Genomic DNA, 27,014 nt, shown 5'->3' on the forward strand with positions numbered 1-27,014 from the left:
TAGCCCCGACATAATATCCCGCACACAAAATAGCTCCGACAAAATAGCCTGCAGACAAAACAGCCGCGGAATAATAGCCCGCCGACAAAATAGCCCCGACAAAATAGCCCGAAAAAAAGCTTGGAAATGGTAATTATCCTCTATTCAGATGTTTATCTTAACCACACGTCTTTTCAGAGAACTCGAGTCCTATCTTTCCTGCCTCTTGGAAGTTTGAACATTTAAGTTAAGCAAAAATCAATGTTAATTTATGATATAAACTTTTTTTTCTGTTTTCGGGCAACAGTAAAATGCATTTTAAATTAAATCAATTAAATACATTCTTCCTTTTTGTCAAATAATTTAAATTAAAAAAAAAGTTTTTGGACACCTTGTATAAATAATTATGTAATTGTTTATAAGAGGCTGTTTTAGCCGGTGCTATTTTAGCCGGGGCTGTTTTGACCGGGGCTATTTTGTGGGCGATCTATTTTGTCGGGGCTATTTTGTTTGCGGGCTATTTTGTCGAGGCTATTTTGTGTTGGGGCTATTTTGACGGGGCTTTTTTGACGGGGCTGTTTTGACCGGGCTATTTTGACGGGTCACGCAATTTAAGAGACAGAAATGCATTCGAAATTTCCAGCGTCAATCTCTGGAGACGTTTCAAACAGATTGAGTGTAGATTAAAAATGGAAGAGAACAGAAAAGCCATGAGTAAAAAAGCTACTGTCGTTCACAAAAGCATTAAGTTTTTAAAAAACTATAATAATAAAAAAGAACACGCCTCATTTGTTTACTTGTTTGCAAAAAGAGGAATGTTTGAATTTTTGCTAAAAGAGGAATTAAATGGATTTTTTTTAATTCGTAAAACAGACCGATACTGAGGAAAAGAGACATATAATGGTGCATGCATGGTTTTATTAATAGAGCGGATTTTGGGTTATTTTCAATGCCACAAAATCGGGTCATTATCATGAAAACATGAATTCGGATTTGTTTGTAAAATGTTTAAAAGAAAAATTGCTAGAAAGTTTACATAAACCATCTGTTATAGTTTTGAATAAAGATCTATACTATTTGGTAATTAAATATTTGCTTAAAAAAACTAGTCAGTTTCAATTATTATTGTATTCGTTACGAGATATAATTTACTGAAGATTTTGATATTACTATTCGTAAACAATGAAATCCATTTAAGATTTAAAAGGTGTAAAATCATGGGTAACCTAACACTATCAGTAAGTTACAAGTTGTTTGAAACGAAGCTTCGCGAAGCTTTGAATTTCAGTTTATGGAGTTATTACGACAGATTGCTACAATGTTTCAGTAAATTGCCACAAGAAATTGCTTTTAAATCGTTTGATATTTGCGATTGAAAAGTGTCAGCAACAGGCAGTTATAATAGATCGATGAAAAAAAATTCGAGGACATATTCGTGTTATTAAGATCAAAAATAATATTTTGTAATAACAGCTGGGCTTTTTGTACGAGAAGTACCAACGACTTAGCAATAAAATTGGTAAAAAAATAAAACGTATAATATTAAAAGAAGAAGGATTATTTAGATCTAGAAAAATATATACCGGCGCCACTTTGACAGCCAGAAATGTTTTTTTATTTAGCTAATTCCTCGACAACTAATGGCCATTGGCATGGTAGGTACGGTGAATTTTTGCAGTTAGGTACCTAGTGTCATGTGTAGTGTGTATTGAGTAAGTGTCTTGTTACTTTGCAAAGTCGACGTCATTGTCTTTGCAAAGAGACGCTAATTGTATCCGAACGTCTGAGATCCCTCCGTGAGTACCGATCCCACAAGGACAGAAACCATTTTCATTTATTAATTTATAATAAACTAAAAACCTCTGACCCTGGTGAGATTCGAACTCACGACCATTCGGACCTTCCGATCCAAAGGTAGGCGTTCTTACCACTGAGCCACACAGGGGGTCAGAAAATTTAAATAAAAGGCTCTAGAATAAATACCTCATTATACATATGTTTTGTGAACCTCAAAAATGCTTTCCAAAAGGCTAAATTCAGGGACGTCATTAACTTTGTATAGATATACTTACCTAACAGAATCAAACGAATAGAAAATAATTTTTAAAGCCAACCCCAAAAGCAAAAATATAAGAACTAAATGATCTGCAGAGACCTGGAGAAATTACCGCTTAGAATTACACAAGGATACTTTAAAAGATGTATCAGTCTCAGAACACAAGAAACATCCAATAAGACAAGAGAGAATCAACAATTTTACGAGCAGAAATAGAGAAGGCTCTACGCTAACTAAGAAACAAAAACCCAGGAATCGACTGTATACCAGCGTTTTTATTATTATTCATGCAACCAAAATCCTGCTACATTTAATCAAAGAATGGCTAAAGAACTTTCTAATTCATAAGATAGCCTAAGAACATTGCAGAATTCGTACCAGGAAAAGGAGTGAGTGAGCAGATGTTAAACATCAGACAATAGAAAAAGCGAGGGAACACAATAATATACCAATGCTCCACTATTTCGTGAAATACACATAGGCTTTCTAGTCAGTACAATTGTATCCACTCTGGAGTAGAATGGAAAATATTGGAGTATCTAACCACCTAATTAACCTAATAAGAGATCTATACGATAAAATCTCAGCCAAAGATAAAGTACAGGGAATATATTCAAATGCGTTTAAAATAAAAAAAGAAACAAAAATGGAGGAATAACTATAGGAGGCAGAAAAATCAGTAATCTGAGATACACCGATGACACACTTATATCAGCGGCGAATGAAGTCGAAATGATAACCATCACCGGACACCTAAGCCGAATATGCAAAAAATTCGGACTTTAGATTTACACCAGAAAAATAACTCTTGGCTCTTGGCTCATGGCTCTTTGGGTAACGTAAATTTTATTTGCCCGTCAGCCTGGGGTGCTGCACTTGCCTTTCCCTGACTCTGTGGTCTGGGGTCTTTTCTACTAGCAAGAAGTTGTTTTACTTTTAGTTTAGTTCTAGTAGAAGTAGTGCTTTTCTTTTTTTAGGGTTCATATTTATAATGTGAGAAAGTAATAGCTTTGGCTTGGTTCTTTTCAGAGCCAGCCAAACGCTACCAGAGAAGTAGCCGTTAGTTCTTAGTGTAAGAACTGTACTGAGTTCTGTTGTGGTCAGAACTCAGTACAACTCTTCAAGTAGGAGTAATTTTATTTTAGGTTTTATTAATGTAAGAAACCCCTGCACTGGCCTTTATTAAGGCCTATAGTGCATTTCCCATTGCCTTAGCCCTGGAGGGCTGAGGCGTAGCAGCGATCCTGCAGAGCCGTCCATACCTGTAAATGGACGAGGACCCAACAAGCGAGGGACCCAACACAATAATATACCAATGCTCCACTATTTCGTGAAATACACATAGGCTTTCTAGTCAGTATAATTGTATCCAGTCTGGAGTATAATGGAAAATATTGGAGTATCTAACCACCTAATTAACCTAATAAGACATCTGTATGATAAAAGCTCAGCCAAAGTTAAAGTACACGGAATATATTCAAATGCGTTCAAAATAAAAAAAGAAACAAAAATGGAGGAATAACTATAGGAGGCAGAAAAATCAATAATCTGAGATACGCCTATGACACACTTATATCAGCAGCGAATGAAGTCGAAATGATAACCATCACCGGACACCTAAGCGGAATATGCAAAAAATTCGGACTTTAGATTTACACCAGAAAAATAACTCTTGGCTCTTGGCTCATGGCTCTTTGGGTAACGTAAATTTTATTTCTTTCTGTCTTGGTTATTGTTAAGGTTTCTACACCATATGTAAGTACTAGCAACACGCACTGATCAAAGAGACTTTTCGTTTGAGACACACAGGCAGTTATGGCTTAAGGACATAGCTAAGCTTGCCGAATGCCACCCAAGAACAATATCGTGAGCGAACCTCAAATGACTAAGTATTTCTCGGTTGACATCAATTCCTTTTTCACTCAGATTTGCGTTCTTAAACATATATATGCTCTAATAATATTTTAGCGTAAACAATTTTGGCGAAATTGTGTTAGGTCTGGATCCCGCGTATGAAAAAAAAGTTGATTAATAGCAAGCTGAAAATTTGTTAATAGCTTAAGGGTGTCTAGTCGGATAACCTTTGATATATGGGAACACCGGAACAGGGGCAGTTTTAATTGTGGAACAGGTTAAAAATTTGGAACGGTCAGACCACGAAAACGGCACATTTATTTTGTCCGACAGAACAGACTTAAATTCTTCGAAAAGAGATTAAACTCTCATGCAAAAATCAGACTGCTATTTATCACCTGTGATAATTTCTGTCATTTGACATATTCTACATGTTCCACTCATTAAAACTCCTATTTGGTGATAAATAGCAGTCTGATTTTTGCGTGAGAGTTTAATCTCTGTTCGGAGAGTTTAAGTCTGTTCTGTCGGACAAAATACATGTGCCGTTTTCGTGGTCTGACCGTTCCAAATTTTTAACCTGTTCCACAATTAAAACTTCCCCTGTTCCAGTGTTCCCATATATCAAAGTTTGTCTGACTAGACACCCTTAAGCTATTAACAAATTTTCAGCTTGCTATTAATCAACTTTTTTTTCATACGCGGGATCCAGACCTATGTCTCCCTATCGCCCTCCTCGTTTTATTTTAAATGCGTTGGTCTTTTTATCTGCCAATTTCACGCTTGCTGTTGCATTTTGGTAGATGTATTTGATCATGTTTATAGAGCGATGGTCTATATGCCACTCTGTTAAAACTTTTAATATTTTTTTGACGACTGATTGTGTCGAAAGCTTTTTCATAGCCAACAAATATCAGGACTAATGGTTTGTTGTATTCAATACTCTTTTCTATTAAGTTCTTAATTACTTGTAAATGCTCATGCGTGCCATATGCTGCTCTGAAACCTGCTTGCTCTCTTGGCTGATAGAAATCCAACTTACTTTCTAGTTTGTTGGTACCAACTCTTGTGAAGCGCCTCATACTTGTGACATAATATTAACATATGTGCATTTACAAAACATTAGATATACTTACTATTTTTGAATAATTCTTATACGAAGAAATATTGAATTAATTTATTCGGAAATTATCTAATAAATAATAATTAATCTAATTTGACATATTACCAATCTAACATTTTTGATACCTTAGGTATAGTAGTTATCCTACATACCGTTAAAACTAAATCTAAAGGTATGCGAATTCTACGAACCTTTCCAAACAATCTGCTCAAGAACATATCGCTTTTCCCACAACCGTTGTATTTGTCTAGTTCTTTTTGTAGAATCTAACATACCGCACGTGAAGGGCTTTTAAGGTTTTCACCACACCTAAATAATTCCCAAATAAAAACGAGAGAGTAAAACGTCTGTAATATTTCAACGTTTCACACACTAAGTGACAAAATCCACTTCTTGCTTCTAAATACTAGAAAAAGCATATTTCTTTTGAGCGCGTATATTCTCCTTCCTCTTGTTCGTTACCTTCGCCTCGAATAGTGTTTCTTTGTGAAGCTTTACTAGTTCGGTCTGGAAGCTGTAGATAACGGAACAAATTCTTTTTTATTGCGCGGTTTCAACGTGTCACTTTAATTGCAAAAATTTATAGAAATTACGCATATTATACAGAATGCGAAAAATTCATCAGTTATTTTTTTTTAGAAAGTATGTAACGTTACAAACGTCACATCTTTGCTATTTTATTTTAAATAATTATTCTATTTTATTTTCTTTAATATGTTATTAATAATAATCTTCTTTTATTTGTTTTACCTGTTTTCTTCGTTAAAAACTCGTTGGCGCCCTCTTTTTTTATCTTCTATTTCCTATCTCTCTTTTCACCTAAAATCTAAATCATCATACGGAACGTACTTCATATATTCTAACTCTCTAGATACATATTTTAATACGGAACATGCCTGCCATCTCCTACGTTGTCCTGTCCTGACAGTGACACTTCGTCTCTCAATTGTCAAAGTGGTGGTGGAAAATTAATTTAGGTATAAAAGCCAAAGAAGCTTCAAAAATAGCTATTTATTTCCACTTTGATATTCTCTTGGGGTGAGTTTTTATTCTAGGCCTGTACTAATTTTTTTATAGTCATTTTGTCCTATACCTAACCTTCCATGTTGAAAAGCACATGTTTCATATTTCATTTCATCTATTGATATGCTTTTAGTAATCAGATAGTTTAACTATTACTAATTCACAAGGAAAAGAAAATGTTTTTCCTGTAGTTGTCTGTATACCATCAATCACAAAAATTGGAAAAAATTCTTTGTAAAAGGTATACATTTTTTTATTAAAATCCCTTTAAAGGGCTACATGGTGGCTCAGCTAGCATCCAGTTTATCTAACACTGATGATTTTTTATAAAAATCGAAAACGTTTTGTTGTGATGTAGCCCTTTAAAGGGATTTTAATAAAAAATTTTATACCTTTTACAAAGAATTTTTTTCAATTTTTATTAATAATTCCATTTAATTTATTCTTGTCACCTGCTACTCTTTAGGTTATTTCTTAAAAGAATGGCACACTTTGGTTTCCCTATTTCTTGATGTTTGATATGTGTCTTATATTCTAGTTTTTGGAAAGGAATCGAATCTTTCTCCCTTCGGGAGCCTCCACATAAAGCCCATCGCCGGCGATGTACCACTACAAGGCTGACACAATGAAGACCATGTCATCTAGATTGCAACGACTACCATCTCCAGCTGCATAGGCCTAGGGCCACAACATCTGCGCAGGCCTACAACAAGTCGACAGCTGTACCAGTTGACATCAAGAATTTACCATCGAACCAGTGCTACAAGCCATGCATAAGTATAATCCAAGAATTGTTAGTTTTTGGCAAGAATTTGAATATATTTGTGAATGCATTTACTAAGTCATATTTTTATTATATATCTTTGTTGAACAATAAACATGATTAGTTAATATATATCTACATATCTAAGATTGGGACAAGACGAACATCTTGAGAGAGACTGAGCTAAGCTAGGGTGAATGATAACTATCTTGGTTGGTTGAAATATTATTTTCGAATGGTATTTTAATTAGCTGGTATTCTATCCTATCGCATCTCTTTGTTTCAAGTATTTTAATTTCATCATTATCGTCTAGGCTAGATCAATAATAATTATTAATGAAGATCTTCTTCAGATATTGTAACTTTGTAATGATAATATGCCTGCAGCCTGCGTTCGGCAGATTAACCGCAGAGGATCGAACGAGTTTCCATATTGGCGCAGGCCCCCTACGTACCATCACTCCAGCGAAACCAAAGGAGTGATGGCTACTGAGAGTGTATTTAAGGCGAGCAAGGAAAACCATGAAGACAGTTCTTCTTGACGTAGTGAACCGGGAAGAATTCAAATAGACGGAGAGGCAGCGCTGAAGAATCTATTTGAAGTTACTAAAGCTAGATTTTTCACAGTTGATTAATGTGAATGTGTAGAGAAACATATTGCGGTCGGTCAAGCTCAACGTAGAACAGGGGTTACTGAGAGGGTATCAAAGTTGCTTTCCTACGAAGGTAATTATTTCCAAAAGACTAAGTTTTCACTCTAATGGCATATAACATATCCCACCAGAATGAAAATTCATATTTGTAATTATTTCCATTTACTAAGGCTCAAAATCAGTACACACGTTCTAAATTAAATATAAATAAAAGCTATTATAGTCGGTCAGTTGTATGACGGGGCAGAGCCGGTCGGTCGGCCCCAATAGTCGATTGAGGAAATGAAGCATTTTGCTCGCAATTTTTTCGTCCAGCATGGATTTACTTGATATTTTCACAGAAGGTAGGAAATAGTCCAAGGATCATTTTCTATATCTTGCTGCTATCATACGCTAAAACCTTGGGAGTGGTTCCCACCCCATCTCGAGGGTGGGAATTTTTTATTACATTTTAACCATGTAATTCGATAGAAAAAGTGATTCTAAGAAAAAAATGTTTGTTACATTTTCTTCGTAAAACTAATATTTTTCGAGTTTATTTCGCGCTTGAAAATAACAGTTTTTCGACGAAAAATCGACTTTTTTAGAGGGTTTTTTGAGAATATCTCGAAAAATATGCATTTAATCAAAAAACTGTAGATATCAAAATTGTATCTTTTAGTAACACAAACCAAATTCTTTTCCAACAATATCTATAAGACGAATACAAACCGAGATACGGCGTGTTAAAGGTTAGCTTTTTTCGTCAAATGCATAATTTGAAATATTCAAAGCCAAATAATGGGAAAAATTTGCATTTTTCGAGGAAAACTTAAAATATCTTTTTTCAAGTATACAATTAGACCTTTCAAAAAAAATAATAAAAAGTTTCTAGCATGAAAATTAAGCGACTTGTAATAAAAATAAATGTCGGTACCTGCTTTTCTTTACGAAAAAATCAGTGAAAACAACCCTTTAACTACCTTCCTAATTAAAAATTGATCTTCACCTTTCTGTAGCTCCTTTTATATTTATATTATCTATACACTCAAGGAGTTTGACCTATTCAAAATGCCTAATTTTGGAAAAATATTATATCTCACTGTGTACTGATTTTCAGCCTTAGTAAATGGATTTAATTACGTAGGAAAGCAACTTTGATACCCTCTCAGTAATGAGACCCCTCAAAAATGATTTTTTAGGATTTTTAAAGAGCTATAAGTGTATGTAAATTAAATTCCGTAAGATGCCTTAGTTTTTAATTGGGGCGGGTTTAAAGGGCTCGAATAAGGGGGTGTTTGCTGGTAAATAGAGGTTTAAACAGCTATATCTGGCTAACTGTTCAATGTAATGAAGATCTATGTAAAGGATAATTTTAGTCATTAAAAAAGCTACAATTTAGTAATTTATAATTTTTTTCATATCTTTAGTATTTTCGGAGATATTTTGAAGTGAAAGGTGAAAAATACCAAATTGGAAAAAATCAATTTTTTTTAAACTCCAATTTTTCCAAAATTAGGCATTTTAAATAGGTCAAACTCCTTGACTATATTGATAATATAAATATAAAAGGAACTACAGAAAGGTGAAGACCAATTTTGAATTAGGAAGGTAGTTAGGGGGTTGTTTTCACTGATTTTTTCGTAGAGAAAAGCAGGTACCGACATTTTTTTCGAAAATTAAGTCGCTTAATTTTCATGCTAGAAACTTGTTTTATTTTTTTTAAGGTCTAATTGTATACTTTAAAAAAAATATATTTAAGTTTTCCTCGAAAAATGCAAATTTTTCCCATTATTTGGCTTTGAATATTTCAAATTGTGCATTTGACGAAAAAAGCTAACATTTAACATGCCGTATCTCGGTTTGTAATGGTCTTAAAGATATTATAAGAAAAGAATTTGGTTTGTGTTACTAAAAGATACAATTTCGATATCTACAGTTTTTTTGATTAAATGCATATTTTTCGAGGTATTCTCAAAAAACCCTCTAAAAAAGTCGATTTTTCGTCGAAAAACATGTTATTTTCAAGCGCGAATAACTCGAAAAATATTAGTTTTACGAAGAAAATGTAAAAAACTTTTTTTCTTAGAATCACGTTTCAAATCGAATTACATGGTTAAAATGTAATAAAAAATTCCCACCCCCGAGATGGGGTGGCAGCCACCCCCAAGGTTTTAGCGTATGATAGCGGCATGGTATAGAAAATTATCCTTGGACTATTCCCTACCTTCTGTGAAAATTTCAAGTAAATCCATGCTGGACGAGAAAATTGCTAGCCAAAATGCTTCATTTCCTCAATCGACTATTGGGGCCGACCGACCGGCTCTGTCCCGTCATACAGCTGACCGACTATAATAACTTTTATTTATGTTTAATTTAGAATGTGTGTACCGATTTTTAGCCTTAGTAAATGGAAATAATTACCTTCGTAGGAAAGCAACTTTGATACCCTCTCAGTAGCCCCTGGTCTACGTTTCGCTTGACCGACCGCAGTATGTTTCTCTACACACTCACAGTAATTAACTGTGAAAAATCTAGCTTTAGTAAATTCAAAGAGATTTTTCAGCGCTGCCTCTTGGTCTAAAACGGCAGATAAAATAAATATGCAACGGATTAAATTGCAACCTGCCGAGGTGGCTATGGGACTACGAATCATTGTGTAATGATGTAGATATATTGATTCCGCATAGCGATATTGCGATTGAATATACTGTGTTGTTATTATATTTTTGATAATAGTTATAAATATAAATTTATTTCTTTTGCAGCTTGCTCTGGAAAGGGGCGAAAATAGAATATTTTATTTTGTTCTTTTTAATTTTGAACTGTAGGTAAATATCCTGAATATATTTACTTTATTTTTAACCTGTGTTCTAGTGAGTCTGTCGTCCTGAAAGAGTTACACGTGACAAACCATGGGAGCGGGGAGACATATCGACAGAAATCCAATCCCGACCAAAAGTAAACGGTATTTAAGCAGCAATACTAGCAAGCAGAATTTAGTTCGTCCACATCAACCATGGAAGACATCATAAAAATACCCGAACAGATGACCCCTCTGGGAATGCCAGAGAGACCCGGACTACCCGTGACACTAGGGAAAGACGCGGAACGGATATTTAAAAGGTTCCATGAACTATTTGGTACGCTGCCATTTCCGCCAAGGAAGCGGAGTGCACTCCGATCCCCGGTGGCCCCGGATAAGTCAACAGGACCCGAAGCCCAAGCCGTTTCCCCTCCAGGAAAGCTTCAACCCAAAAAATACTCCGACCTGGTAGAAATCGTCCCAAAACACTTAGTTGAGGGGGAGGCCAAAAGGTACCGAATTACGTGCAATAATGGAAGGAGGATCATCATCAAGATATCGCGAAGGGTAGATGGCATCACACAGATGTAGACGCCACATACAAAAAAAAAGAATGTGTGTGTACTTTGTACGCACGTCAGAAGGTATACTTCTATTATTATGATTTCAACGAAATTAATATACTTAACAGGTTATTTGTATTTCATTTAAATATTAAACTAACTTTCTTTACCTACCACTTTTAAAATTTTTTTATTAAAACGATACCAAAAATATATAAAAAAAAGAATATGAATCGTCCGGGATTTGAAACGGGGACCTCTTGAACTCTGATCACACGCTCTACTACTGAGCTATATCCCTTTTGCTTTGACAGGTTACAAGATTTCTCATACATACTGACAAATTTAATAGACCAAGTGAAGTATATAAAAATACTTTAAATATACTTACTATTATTATAAAATATCTTATTCCCGAGGAAGACAAATCCAAAGACACAAAAATTATAATAAATAATAAATTTACTAAGAACACTAATATATCCTTTTATATGATATAATATGACTTATTTGCGCTGACAGCGCCGATACATACATATCTTGAAAGATTAGCAACGAAATACATATACCCCAGGCTGTGGCTGAAAAAACGTGATATAATTCAGGATGTTGTTCTGAAGCTATTTTCTTGTGGCATTTTTATAATTAAGTATATTCAAATGGGAAATAAGCCACAATTTTACCTAAAAATGATTTTATTAACGTTTCGACGCCCAAGTCGGGTGTCGTTGTCAAAATACAAAATAATATTAAATAAACAAAAATGTTGTTGCTTAGTAAAAAATTCTTCTAATAATTTATTTAATCTGACTCATTTATATCGGCAATTCAGACACGTATTATACATTTTAAAGTAGACGACTTTAAAAATGATATTGCCAATATTGATGAGTTGCGTTCCTGGGACGACTTTACTAAAAGATAGTTCATTCGATTACATGAAATCAATCCCAACTCAAGAATAGCCGCCACAAAAAATCATAGCATGTGATCTGTCTTTAAAAAGACAAGCAAATGCAACGGTGGTACTGAAATTCTCGCGTTAGAGATTCCATAGTAAATTCCATAATAAAGTCGTCCCAGGAACGCAACTCATCAATATTGGCAATATCATTTTTAAAGTCGTCTACTTTAAAATGTATAATACGTGTCTGAATTGCCGATATAAATGAGTCAGATTAAATAAATTATTAGAAGAATTTTTTACTAAGCAACAACATTTTTGTTTATTTAATATTATTTTGTATTTTGACAACGACACCCGACTTAGGCGTCGAAACGTTAATAAAATCATTTTTAGGTAAAATTGTGGCTTATTTCCCATTTGAATATACTTAATTATAATTCAGGAATTTTTGAAACCTATCAGGTGTTGTAAAGGACGATGCCAGGAATAACTTCTACTAAAATGTAACCAAAAATATTGTGCGCTTTTTTTTTTAATTGCGATTTTCATTTGTTAAATTTGCAATTTTTATTGATTTTTAATTGTGTAGCTGAGGATATTGATTTTAGAGAAAGACTTTTTAATAGAAAGTTGTAGTAAATTAAAAAACCTACAATTTGAGGTACAGTAAGTTTAATTTGGTTAATTGGTTATTGCAAAACAGCCTGCGAAAGGTCCAAAATGGCCGTTTTTTACAATTGCATTATTTATTGTACAAATAACTTTTTTAATTTTTTTTGAAGCTTTAGAATGAAGATCTTTCGATTCCAAACATAAAAAAAATTTTAAAGCGAGATTAACGAATTTGTTGCTTAGATATTATAAATTGTTTATCCCAGGAGGTCAAATGTCGAAGGCTATAACTTTTTGAAAAAAAAAATCGTAGAAAGTTGGTGAAACATCCAATCTCCTTCGAAAGAGTTATGTTTTCATATTCTGATGTAAATAAATGCGTAAAACATTTTTAAACCTCTAATTTTTGGATTTGAAAATAAGGGGGCAAATTTCGTTATAAACATTTAGAGCTGAAGCGGCCCTGTACATCCCATGAGTTTTTAACTTACATATTATTGTTGCTGAAGATGAAGCGAAGATTTATAAAAAAATAAAAAATTTCTACGACCAACTGAGCCGAGATAATTTTTGAGTTTGAAAATAAGGGGGCAAATTTCGTTATAAACATTTAGAGCTGAGGCGGCCCTGTATATCCTATGAGTTTCTAACTTACAGATTATTGTTGCTAAAGACGAAACGAAGATTTATAAGAAAATTAAAATTTTCTACAACCAACTGAAGCCGAGATAATTGTTTTTTTTTTTTCTTAAATCATAGTGCCTTTATTTATAACAATTAAGAATTTATTTTACAGTCATTGACTAAAGAAAGACTTATATTATCTTAAAATGAAAATTATTATAAAATATAATTACATTTAATTATTAAAAATTATTTTTTAAATACGGTGCTTTTGCAAGCGGTCGAATTTTGCAAATCGCCCGGCTCGCTTCAAATCCGCGCGCTCGGAAAATTTTTAGGTAACTTGTATTAAATTTTGACAGAAAACAATTTAATGATATTACCATTATAATATACAGTCTATTTACCACTGTATTTGTTTTTCTTGATAAACTTTTATATGTGAAATCCAAAAAGAATAGTCACTACAAGAAGAAAAAGTTTTATATTGTATATTATAGTAAGAAGTAACATTATTATTATTATATTTATATAACAATGAAAAAATTAAAATATAGTTATATATTTCATATACATATATGTATAATTTTTGTAATATTACTTCTTCAGAAATGAAATTTCACATATAAAAGTTAATCAAGAAAAACAAATACAGTGGTAAAAGACCGTATATTATAATGGTAATATTATTATATTGTTTTCTCTCAAAATTTAATACAAGCTAAGTAAAAATTTTCCGACCGCGCGGATTTGAAGCGAGCCGGGCGATTTGCAATATTTTAAGATAATATAAGTCTTTCTTTAGTCAATGACTGTAAAATAATTTCGTAATTGTTGTAAAGAAAGGCACTACGACTCAAGATATAAAAAACAATTATCTCGGCTTCAGTTGGTTGTAGAAAATTTTTATTTTTTTATAAATCTTCGTTTTGTCTTCAGCAGCAATAATCTGTAAGTTAGAAACTCATAGGATGTACAGGGCCGCTTCAGCTCTAAATGTTTATAACGAAATATGCCCCCTTATTTTCAAACTCAAAAATTATCTCGGCTTCAGTTGGTCGTAGAAATTTTTTATTTTTTTATAAATCTTTGTTTCATCTTTAGCAACAATAATCTGTAAGTTAAAAACTCATAGAATGTACAGGGCCGCTTCAGCTCTAAATGTTTATAACGAAATTTGCCCCCTTATTTTCAAACCCAGGTTTAAAAATGTTTTACGCATTTATTTACATCAGAATATAAAAATATAACTCTTTAGAAGGAGATTAGATGTTTCACCAACTCTCTACGATTTTTTTTCAAAAAGTTATAGCCTTCGACATTTGACCTCTTGGGATAAACAATTTATAATATCTAAGCAACAAATTCGTTAATCTGCCTTTACAATTTTTTTTTATGTTTGGAATTGAAAGATCTTCATTTTAAAGCTTTAAAAAATAAAAGAAAATTATTTGTACAATAAATAATGCAATTGTAAAAAACGGCCATTTTGGCACCCTGTTTTGCAATAACCAATTAACCAAATTAAACTTACCGTACCTCAAATTGTAGGTTTTTTAATTTACTACAACTTTCTATTAAAAAGTTTTTCTCTAAAATCAATATCCTAAGCTGCAAAATTAAAAATCATTAAAAATTGCAAATTTAACAAATGAAAATCGCAATTAAAAAAAAAGCGCACAATATTTTTGGTTACATTTTAGTAGAAGTTATTCCTGGCATCGTCCTTTACAACACCTGATACGTTTCAAAAATTCCTGAATTATATCCTGAAATCGACCTATTTTTCACCCACAGCCTGGGGTAATACTGTCTGTGTGCACATGCGTCCGACATTATAAAATTTCACTCTCGATCGTAAAGAAGTATAACTTCAAAAAAGTATGTTACTTTATTTTTCAAAGAGAAGGGGGTGTAATGATATGCCTTCAGCACGAAATCGACAGTAGAGAACCGTTGGCGCTCCGACATCCGCCCAACCCGATACCCCACTCATTTCCACTTCTCAGAAGCATTCGAGGTAGATCATTCGAGGGAGTACTTAAGCAGACTACCGAATGGAGGATAATCAGTCTTGCAGCGATCAGTTCTGAACTCCCTGGTCAGCCAGTGTAGTGAACAGGTAGGCCAATCTGAGTGGTGGAAGTCCGTATTAAAGAGATCCGCTGCTCGTAATCGAACGGAAGCCGTGTAGCAGTGGAGTGAAGAGCTACGGCAGCTCCGATCAGAGTTGTATGGATGTCCGTGTAATTATTACTACAGTAGTAAAAATGACAGAATACGCATGCATCATCGATGTTATGCATACGAATCAAATCAAAAATTTCTAGTCAAAACAACGTCTAAACTAAGTTAATACTGTGAAAAAACGGATGTGACTACTACCCCACCGCTACGTAAATGTGTCAAAAATTTTTTGTGATGTTATTATTTTTCTGATAATACCTATATATTTATTGGTAATATATGTTACTTTTACTACCGTAATTAATTATTTGATATACGCTCTGAGCTTCGCTGGTGTCGCTCCTAGCGGATTACTAATTAACTTTCACCGGTAATTTTTAAATTTATTATTTAATTGTTTTCGCTTAATATTTACAACGCAAAAAAGTAATTAAATTGTAATCATTTTTTTTAAGATTCTGCTAATCATTTTGACGTTCTATTGATAAAACCTGAATTTCTTACTTCGGATACTTTCACAATTATCGTGTAGATGGCGCTAAGTTTAATGATTAATTTATAATTACATATTACGGAACATTAAAAAAACTTAACTTCAGTATTTAAAACGTAAGTATATTTAAGGTAAAAATATATACCACAGCTTTGACCAACTAATATTTTTTATAATTCATGTTTTTAATTTTAATTTTAAATTAATCACTTTGACATTTATGCCAAATTTCCGGTAAGCGTTTACAGACTTGTCACTACTGGCGCTCGCGAATTTGTAAATATCCCCTCTACGTACGAGCTCACAGCGTATAGATTAATAATACAAAAATAATGAGTAAGCAAATATAGTATTATGAATTTCTCCGTGTTAAAGTTGCCGGACGTAAATAGTAACAGGAATTTAAAAAATGTCGTTTATGTCAGCTGCATTAAGTGACTTAAATTAAAGTAAACTTAATGAATTCAGATCATTTTGGTATCCACATCATTTTCCAGACATTATCTGCAAATAAATGTACATTCGTAAAAATATATTAATCTGTAATTTTATACACTATGATTGAAAAGTCAGAGTAATATGTACGCGTTTGGCAAACTCATAGACAGAAGTTAACCATATTGACAGATGATTAGTTACAAATTTTATTGACTTATTTTAATTAAATAAATACTTACCAAACCAAAAATACTATATAATATCAAAATAGTTTTTAAAAGAACTGAGTTTATTCAAGTACATAAGACTGATTATTAAAATTTATAAACTCTACCGAACCTAACCCAGTTTCACTGTCAAAGTTACAGAAATTGAATTTGTCAGATTATAGTCGACCAGCACGATTACTCGAATAGTAGTTTATACAATCATTATCTTTACTGATGTTGAATGTTTTTCTAAGAATGACATTAAAAGTACAGAAATTGTCAAGTGTGAGTTTAAATTTTCTACTAAATTAATACCTATACGCTGTGAGCTCGTACGTAGAAGGGATATTTACAAATTCGCGAGCGCCAGTAGTGACAAGTCTGTAAACGATTACTGGAAATTTGACATAAATGTCAAAGTGATTAATTTAAAATTAAAATTAAAAACATTAATTATAAAAAGTATTAGTTTGTCAAAGCTGTGTTATATATTTTTACCTTAAATATACAATACGTTTTAAATACTGAATTTAAGTTTTTTTAATGTTCCGTAATATCTAATTATAAATTAATATATTAATCTTACCGCCATCTACACGATAATTGTGAAAGTATCCGAAGTAAGAAATTCATATTTTATCAATAGAACGTCAAAATGATTAGCAAAATCTTAAAAAAATCGATTATAATTTAATTACTTTTTTGCGTTGTAAATATTAAGCGATAACAATTAAATAATAAATTTAAAAATTACCAGTGAAAGTTGATTAGTAATCCGCCAGGAGCGACACCAGCGAAGCTCACAGCGTATAACTACGTTGTCAATTGTATCGCCGTCTTACTCTGTCAAATATAAATATGTAACTGCGTATGTCTTGGATAACGTTTTTGCATTGTAGACAACACTTAATAATCTGTCTCTCTCGTTTGTTATTTATATAAAAAGGCAGCAAATTCAAAACATGTGTTTGATATGATCATTCTTTCATTTTTCCGACTGTATTTAGATTGTTTGTGCCTTACACTGGAGTGAAGTGTAAGGATATTTTCTTTTGATAATAATAAATATAATTTTCTTTTTCTTTTGCAAACACCCATTAAGGAAGTTTTCTCCGTAACAGCACGAAGAGAGAATTACATTTTATTTTATTTTTAATTTTGTAACCGTATGTAAATTGTCTGAATATGTTTATTTTATTTTTAACCTGTGTTTTACTGGGTCTGTTGTCCTGAAAAGGTTACCCGTCACAACTTTCTTATTGTGTTTATTATGTCGTATTCTTTGCTGAATTTTATTTGCTTGACTGCAGCTTATTCATGTGTTCTTGCTTCAGTCTCCAGCTTTCAAGTGCACATTGTAGTATCTAAAACGAAACTATTCAAGATTGTAATGTTCTTAGACATCGTATTGGTCTTAACTAAATAAATGGAGGAGTCGTCCATATCTACATAGGAGCTCCATATCTACAGCAACTATGATACAATATGCCGATGATTTTGTTGTTTATACACGTAGCAAACACCTCGATGAATGCATCAATCGTTTAAACTCCAGCACAGAACTCTTTTTAAGATCCATAAATGATTTAGGACTACAAATCTCCGCTGAAAAATCCAAAGTCGTTATCTTCACCAGGCATAATGTGAAACCAATGCAGAAAATTAAAATAAATAAAATAGAATTTCCAGTGGATACCAATGCCAAATACTTAGGAGTTATATTAGACAGAAAACTGACCTGGAAACCACACATTGAACAAATAGAGATAAAATGTAACAAAGGACTAAACTTCCTAAAATCCATCATGCGAACTTGGTGGGGAGCAGAACCTCAAACAGCACTAATTTTCTATAGAGCTTACATAAGATCAATAATTGATTATGGTTGTACACTTTATGGAACGGCCAATAAAACCAATCTACGTAAGCTGGACATAATACAAAACAAAGCACTTAGAATATGTCTGGGAGCAATGAAATCTACACCAGTTGAACCATTAAGAGCTGAAGCAATCGAACCTCCATTAGAACTGAGAAGATCATTTTTAGCTGAAAAAATGATTATTAAATCACTAAAGAAAAATTCACCATTCATTAGTAGCATATACAAGTTAAACGAATACGACTTAACTAAGCCTTTTTGGATACATAAGAACTCTCCTCCTATTTGTGAAGCATTAAGAAACGTGACCCTACAACCACAAACAAAGGTAGAGATCGATTACTTTGTTCACTTTGTTGTATGTGATGTGAATATACCCCATTACTCTGAATTAGCATCATCTAATAACATAGTTATTAATCAAATTTTAGACCAACATCCAAACTATGTCACAATATACACTGATGGATCAAAAAACACTGACGGCACAGGTTGTGCCTTCGTAATACCTAAACGTATACAAAAACACTATAAGCTACATAAAAATACATCTATCTACACAGCCGAGGCAATAGCAATTCTAAAAGCACTAGAATATGTACAACAGGAAGAGGAACAAAATGCCATTATCTTCTCCGATTCACTTTCAGTTCTTAAAATTCTAAAATCCAACTCAAACACAACAAATGATATTATCTTTAACATTCAAACAATTATTAAAAAATTACAAGAACAAAATAAATTTATAAAATTCTTCTGGGTTAAAGCACACGTAGGAATAACAAACAATGAAATTGCAGACAAAATTGCCAAAGAAAGCATAGAAATGGGGGAACAGATAAATTGCCAATTAACTACGGATGAACAAATAAACATATCAAAACATAAAATGATGAGAAAATGGTCCTACTTGTGGCAAGAATACACATTTACAAATCCAACACGTTACACCAGAATAGAAACCAAATTGAGGAAAAAGCCTTGGTACAATAAGTTCGATTACAATCGCAAAAGCATAACCACTATTAGTAGAATGAAGTTTGGTCATGCGTGTTATCCAGCACACTTACATAAAATCAAAATACTTGAGAGTGATCTTTGTGAATTTTGTAATAAAATCGGTGACCTGGACCACATATTTTTTGATTGCCAAAAATATAGGGCTCAATCCAATGAGCTGTTCAGAAAACTTCTAAAATTGAACATTGAAAGCCCATATAACATAATGCATCTTCTTGCTTTAAACAGAAAAGAAATTTACGATTGTCTGTTATATTTCGTCAGAATAACAAAAATACAAATCTAATAATACCTTTTGCTGCTACCTTATGTCTTTCCTTAATGTATATATACCTTATTTATCCGAGGCCTACCTTTGATCGTTTATAAAATGCCCTGATCGGCCCCTGGGCGAGAAGAGTGTAATCCTTGTGTCAAATCCTTGCCCTCTCTTTTACAAAATTTGTATCTGGCTGTGTGGGTTTTACCTTAAAGCCAAAAAAAAAAAACTAAATAAATAAAATGATAAAAAAATCTTCTTTAAATTTTCGATAGGATACTTTATACATAGGAAAAACTGTACACAAATACTCAAGGTTCATTCCATGTCCATAACATGTTCCAAGTCTATGAAATCACGTTAACCAAATTATATTTCCGGCAAATCCTTACGAAATGATATAAGAAAGAGAGCTTAACATTTTCTCTCTGTACTAAAGCATTAATATATCTAGGGAAGGTTAATTGGAAACACCATTATACTGATTGACATGGAGAATACTCCCCTTTGAGTGCCTGTTAGTTCTAAGCCTCAACTTGCTGAGAACCTCACGTTCTCTGTTTGCCGACCAGTTTTTATGTTTACAAAAATATTTTATAACCGGAGCCTAACTAGGTAGATAAAATAATTTGCTTCGAGAAAAATTATTTTCTTTATTTTCCATACTGTGCTTTGTAAAATGATCCTAACGTTTTAGACCTGGATCCCGCGTACCAAAAAAAAAGTTGATTAATAGCAAGCTGAAAATTTGTTAATAGCTTAACGGTGTCTAGTCGGAAAAACTTTGATATATGAGAACACTGGAGCAGGGGAAGTTTTAATTGTGGAACAGGTTAAAAATTTGGAACGTCAGACTACGAAAACGTTCCATGTATTTTGTCGGCGAGAACTTCCAATTGATTTGTTTCCATTTCATTAAACTCTCATGCAAAAATCAGACTTGTGTTTATCACCAACTGGGTATTTTAATGAGTGGAACACGAGGAATATGTCAAATGACAGGAATCATGTTGGTTAGTAATAGCAGTCTGATTTTTGCATGAGACTTTAAGGAAAGGGTAACAAATCAATTAGATGTTCTGTCCGACAAAATACATGGGACGTTTTCGTAACCTGACGTTCCAAATTTTTAAACAGTTCCACAATTAAAACTTCCCCCGTTCTAGTGTTCCCGTACATCAAAGTTTGTCCGACTAGACACCGTTAATCTATTAACAAATTTTCAGCTTGCTATTAATTAACTTTTTTTGGTACGCGGGATCCAGGCCTATTTGTTTGAGGAGCTTATTCTATTCATAACTTGTGAGATACATAATAAACATATTTCTAGTGTTAAAAATAATGTTATGTGAAAGCTTTATATTTTGATATTGCAAAAGTAAATTGTGACAATAATATAATTTTATGCCTATGTATTACCTAAACGGAGTTTTATTATTTGATTATTCTCTGTGTGCTCAACGAAGAATAACCATCCAGGTATAATAGGTGAGTTAAACGTATTCCAACCATACTTCGAAACCTTCCGAAACCCTTCGTCTTGGCCAACTGAGCGAGTTCAACAAATCACCACCACATCATAGGCTACGCGAGCTGATCGAAGCGATCCTGTCATTTTCTTTCCTTCTGACGACATGACCGATGATTCCTCTCTTTACAGATCTATTTCGCGTTACTAAATAAATCCGATTCCTAATCCACTCGGTCGTCGTTATCATTATTCATGTATCAAATATCGTCACATCGATCCGAGGTTTACGAAAGTCCGATATGTAGATATCCCTCTACACAAATAAAGAAATGTCCAGAGATAAGAAGATGAGCCGAAGCACAAAAACAAAAATCTACAAAACGACCATAAGACCAATACAGGTCTTTACAATGCTTTAGAGGCATTTACATTAACAGCAAGAGAAGAAGAGCAACAGAAAGTATTTGACTGGAAAATTATAAAAAACTACTGGGACCAAAAAGGGAAAACGAAGAGGATGCAAGACAATGGATGAATCACGAAATACAAGAACGGATGGGTCAAGAGAACATAGATACAGCAATAACAGCACAGAGAAATAGATGGTATCGACACATAATGATAATAGAGAAGAGCAATCCATTAAGGGTTACCGGAATGGGCCATCAGAGACCACCAGCTAAAAGAACTAGAGGCAGACCTAAACTGAAATGGAGACAAATGGAAGAAGACTTGAGGATTATTTAAATAAGAAATATAGGAAGGACAATCAAAATGAGAGAAAAATGGAGAAAAGTAGTGGAGACAGCGAAGTCACATCAGAAACTTTCTATCTACTAACTCTCTCTATCTACATAATTTTATTCAGAATTTTTTTAATATCTTCTCTACTTTTGCAGGTGGCTCTCAGACTAAGAAATAATTCTTAGTAAATTATTAATGTGTATCGATTATTAAATTATATTTTAGGTCGATTAAGTAAAAGGAAAACAAATAGGAGTATTTACCTATAATCACTTTTGTAGCAAATATGTTCCAAATCTGAAAAAAAAAAGAAAAAGCTGTAAATTGTTTATATGTGCCACAAATATTATTTTAATAAGAAAAATGATTTGAGACAACATTTCTATTTTCGGATAATGGATTCCACAGTCCAATAAAACCGACAGCACACACACAGCATATACTTTATTTTATAACATATATTACAAAATATATTATGATTATAAGATATTTCGTCTGTGTTCCGTCTTCTTATAGTTTAATTAATATTGCTATTCGATTTTACTTTTATTATTTCGATTCATATTGTTAATTTTTAAAGTTTTTTGTAAATTTTAGTTTCCAGAAATCTCTTAAAATATTAAAATATTTATCAGTTTTACATACTTTTTTCTATATTTACGAGACGCCCCCTCTAGAAAATTGTCCGTACTAGAAAATTGTCCGTGTATAATAAAATGAATGTGTGTTCTTTGTAAGCACGCAAGAAGTTATACTTCTATTATATGATTTCAACGAAATCAATATACTTTAAACAGTTTCTCTACTACTTTCCAAAAATTTTTATTAAAACAATACCAAAAACTAAAAAAATAAAAGAATAAAACACACACAAACACATTGAAAAATGTCACAAATGATTTCTGAACAATAATTGTTGCCAAAAATTTTAATTAAATACGTATTTTCTGAAAAAAATTATATAATAATATACTTACAATCATAAAATCTATAAAAAAAAAATAAAAAAAATAACAACTTGCTTGGGGCTTGAACCCACTTCACGTCTATCGCGCCATACGAAAGTCGAAGCGATTTCCTACTGCACCACCTTCGCGTATACGTCATGTGGGAATATACACAAACTAAACGTTTACATCATAAACTTTTTGACATTTTGTTTATTTATATGAATTTAATCAAATTATTAGTTTGATTTTTGTCGAATTAAAATACAAGAAAATATAGAGTAAGAAAACGATATATTAGATGAACATTTGTAGAAAGTTTGTTCGTAATCAAATTATGTAAATTAAAGCATTGCCTACTAATAGGTAACTTTACTTTTTTTACATTTTCAAAATAGATAGGTATGAAGATAATTTTTTATTGGAATACAACTGAAACATTTAGAATTACGTACCTGCGGCTTTTCAAAACTATTTAAAAAGTCACTATAATTGTAAATTTGATTTTATTTCTGTCCTCACAACAATAAAAACTAATATATACAATATTTTTGTTTACCGATAACCTCCATATTGAACAATTATTGACAGATCATTTCAACACCCAATCAGAGCCCGTATAACGACTAATACCATACTGTCGGTGTGCGCATGCGCGCAGATTAATAAAATTTCACCCTCAATGAAATCGCGTCTAAAGAAGTATAACTTCAAAAATCTTTCATGAGGGAGGTTTAGTTAAAAAATATTTTTAACTAATGAGCCCAAGGGCTATAATAATCAAAATGACTTTTCAAAAAGTGAACTTTTAGGCTCATTCTAGTTGAAAAATATAATCTGTTAGGTAGGTATATAAATTTAGCTATATATGTAGTAGATGTAAGTGTACAAAACAAACTAAGAAAAAGACACAGATAAAAATAATTATCTATTAATTTGATATTTTTAATTTAAAAGCACTTAAAAATTTCCTCTTTATTCTTTATCAAATTTCCTTTGATTTTTCTATCTTTTTGTGTTCGTACATAAAAGCCAATTCGCCGGTTGTTAATCCTATTAGGTAACATTAAAGAAATCATTTACAAGCCGCCATGGCAGACCTTTTAGCGAGTTTCGAAGTCATTTGTATTCCATCCCCATCCCTAACCGTGAATAAGTAAAATGGATCACATCATGAATTTTTATCAATCTTTTATTTACTGAAAGTGCCCATTCTTTACTTTACAATGACGTTTCGGATGAGATTGATTCTTGTGTAGGGAAATTAAATGTAAATTGATACACCTTAAAATAATTTACCAGTTTTATGCGCAACTTCAGAAGAAATGGAGATATGGAGAGGGGTTAGGCAAGGTTGCATACTGTCGCCGATATTGTTTAATGCTTATTTTGAAGAAATCATACAAGAAGTTTTGGTAAACGAGACAGTCGGCATAAAAGTGAATGGAACTTTAATTAATTGATGGATTCGACCGTTACTTGATGGAAGTTCATTTTATCTAACAATAAAACATTGAAAACGTTTGTTTTCTATACTTCCACAAAATTTATTATAACTATGTGACTACCTACAGCTGTTTCGGCAGAGTACCTTTCTCAAGTGATTTAGTTTAGAATGTGTTTGCCTTTTTAAGGTCTTTAACTGAAGAGGTTAAGGAGTGGGGAGCTGTTTGTCTCGAGTTGGTCATTCAGAATTATATCTGTATTTTTTAATTTATTAATTTCCATAGATTCTAATAAAGATAGCTTAAGGCCTTTATTTTGAATATGCAGAATTTAAACCTCTTCATTAAAAGAATGATTATGATCTAGAAGGTGAAGTGCGTATGTAGAAGTGTCTGTTTTTCTATTGTTGAAAGCCCTTTTGTGTTCTGCTATCCGTTTGTCAAAGGTTCTGCCAGTTTGACCGATTTAAGTTTTCGGACAGTCACCACAAGTTAGTTTGTAGACACCACTCTGTAGTTGTTTTCTCTTTCGTTTCTTATTGTTCTTAATATATTTGCTTAACTTGTTATTAGTTCTGAAAGATAGTGTTATTCCTTTCTTTTTATGTATCTGGCTATTTTTGTTGTTATCTTGCCAGTATATGTGATAGAGCAGAAGGTACTGGGTTCTTTTTGTGATGGTGGATAGACTAATTTCAGGGCTTTTTTATGGAGTTTTTGGTTTAAAATTTTATTAATCGTTTGTTCGTTATAGCCATTGTTTACTGCTATTTGTTTAATGATGTTCAGTTCTATGTCGGAGTTATTTTTTTTTAATACTTTAATTAATAACATTAGGTATGCCCACGATACAGTTATAGTAGCCGCCAACTTAGAACACTTAGAAAGAATAATGGACAAAATATTAAGATATAGTAGAGAATACAGACTCTTTTTTAACATCAAAACACAAAATTTATTAAAATTAGCAAGAACAACAATACAAACGAAAATATTAACGGTAGGTGGCCAGCAGATTGAGAAAGTAAAAAAATATAAAAATCCACAAGGAAAAAGTTTTCCTGTAGTTGGCTGTATACCATATGATACAAAAAACGAAAAAAACCTTTATAAAAGGTATATATTTAAAAATTCCTAAAAAGGGCTACATCACAGAACTAGTTTTTGATTGGATGACCAATCATCATCAGTGCTTATCTAAAATAAATATACCCTGATAAGATAATGCAAGGTTTTTAAAATTTTGAGTATCGTTTAAGAAAATTTGTAGATTATACTCATGTTATCTAACATGCTAACCACCAAAATATATTATGGGTAAAAAAAACATTAAAAAAATATATGGGTAAAAACCCTTTAAAAGTAAGTCGTCAAGGAAACATAGATGAAATATGTGAACTTTAACATGGATGTTCAAAGTATTCCATGTAATGTGCTCTAGGTACCATCTGAGCTCTAATTCGACTTGTTCACATGAAGATGTTTCATGTGAGAGTTTCATGTAAAAGTAGTAAAAAGCAGTCATATTATATTCTAGCTCAATCAGAGAGTACAGCAAGCATCTCTACCGGTTTCGGGGCCCCTAATTAAGAGATACATATTATGCTCTTCTCTCTGACGGAACAAGGATAGTACTCCGCGTGCAGTCACGGATTGCGACTAACGAAATGGCAGGGATGCCCTAGCGATATCTGCTAGAAACAAGTGTAAGTTTTTAATCTAATAGCACATAAAATAATATTTAAAATACCATTTTATATCCTACCAGAGTAAAAACAATGGAAACCTTCTCTGGTTACATCATCCGAGACTTCTAAAAAAGAATGTGTGTGTGTACTTTGTACACACGTAAGAAGTTATCATCATCATTAGTGGCGTTACAGTTCTTTATGAGCCAAAGCCTTCTTCAGAAAAATCCTCCATTCGCCTCTGTCTCTGGCAACTCTTCTCCATGCTCTAATTCCAATAGATTTCAAATCATTTTCTAAGTTGTCTTGGTGCCTAAGTCTCGGTCTTCCTCTTGTTCGTTGTCCTATTGGCCCTCTTCGGTCAAAAACTTTTTTGACTATGGCATCTTCCTCTCGTCTGATTACATGACCTATCCATCTAAGGCGTGCTACCTTAATGAATTTTACAACGTCAGGTTACTCAAAACTACTATACAACTCAAAGTTGCAACGCCTGCGCCACAAACCTTGTTCTTTTATGCCTCCATATATTCGTCTTAGTATTTTTCGCTCGAAACGTTTGAGCAGTTCTTGGTCATTCTGAGTAAGTGACCAAGTTTCTGAACCATATGTTAGCACTGGTCTTATTAGTGTTTTGTATACAGTCAGTTTAATTTTTCTAGGCATTTTTGAGGCCATCTGTCTTCTTAAGCCATAGTAACACTTATTGGCGAGCACTATCACAGTATAATATATCACATATAAGTATAATTATCACACACCATCATGTCTCCCTTTTTGTGTAGAGGACACAGTACACCTAACTTCCAGTCTGTGGGTGTTTCTTTCTGTTGCTTACTTCGTAAGAAGTTATACTTCTATTACCTCCGTTGTGGGTGCTTACTTCGTAAGAAGTTATACCTCTATTAAAATTAAAATTAAACATTTATGTAGAAAATCTGACGTTTTTTAGACTTTCTACAATTCCTCACGAGAAAAGCAATTGCGGGGATGCTACAGTTCATAAAAAATGACTAATTAACGTAATTTTTAATTTTTGGTATTATTTTAAGTATTATAATTAGTTTAATATTTAAATAAAAATTAAAAAATTTTAAAAAATATTTGTTTCGTTGAAATCATAGAAGTATGTATAACCTTACGTGCGTACAAAGTACACACATTCTATTTTTTTATTTAATAAGTCCAAAATATATACAAATGTATACTTACAAATATATACAAATATATACAAATGTATACTTATAAAAACTATTTAAAACGTCAGTACAACTAATACAACTATAAAC

General features: G+C 32.6%; 1 protein-coding gene across 3 annotated transcripts in view; it reads right to left on the minus strand.

Annotated features, from left to right (window-relative positions):
- Positions 1-27,014, minus strand: part of LOC114324400 (calcitonin gene-related peptide type 1 receptor-like) — a 553,725-nt gene that overhangs the window by 362,154 nt on the left and 164,557 nt on the right. The window contains exons 2-3 of one of the 3 annotated variants that reach the window (XM_050649000.1): positions 21,909-21,942; positions 19,525-19,638 (exon numbers count right to left, since the gene is read on the minus strand). The exons of 1 other annotated variant lie outside the window; for it this stretch is intronic. The gene's annotated coding sequence lies outside the window, so the exon portion shown is untranslated. The remainder of the gene's footprint in view (positions 1-19,524; positions 19,639-21,908; positions 21,943-27,014) is intronic. One more of the 3 variants, XM_050648998.1, reaches the window with a different exon arrangement.

The sequence above is a fragment of the Diabrotica virgifera genome, chromosome 4, assembly GCF_917563875.1.
Source record: "Diabrotica virgifera virgifera chromosome 4, PGI_DIABVI_V3a".
Lineage (NCBI taxonomy): Eukaryota > Metazoa > Arthropoda > Insecta > Coleoptera > Chrysomelidae > Diabrotica > Diabrotica virgifera.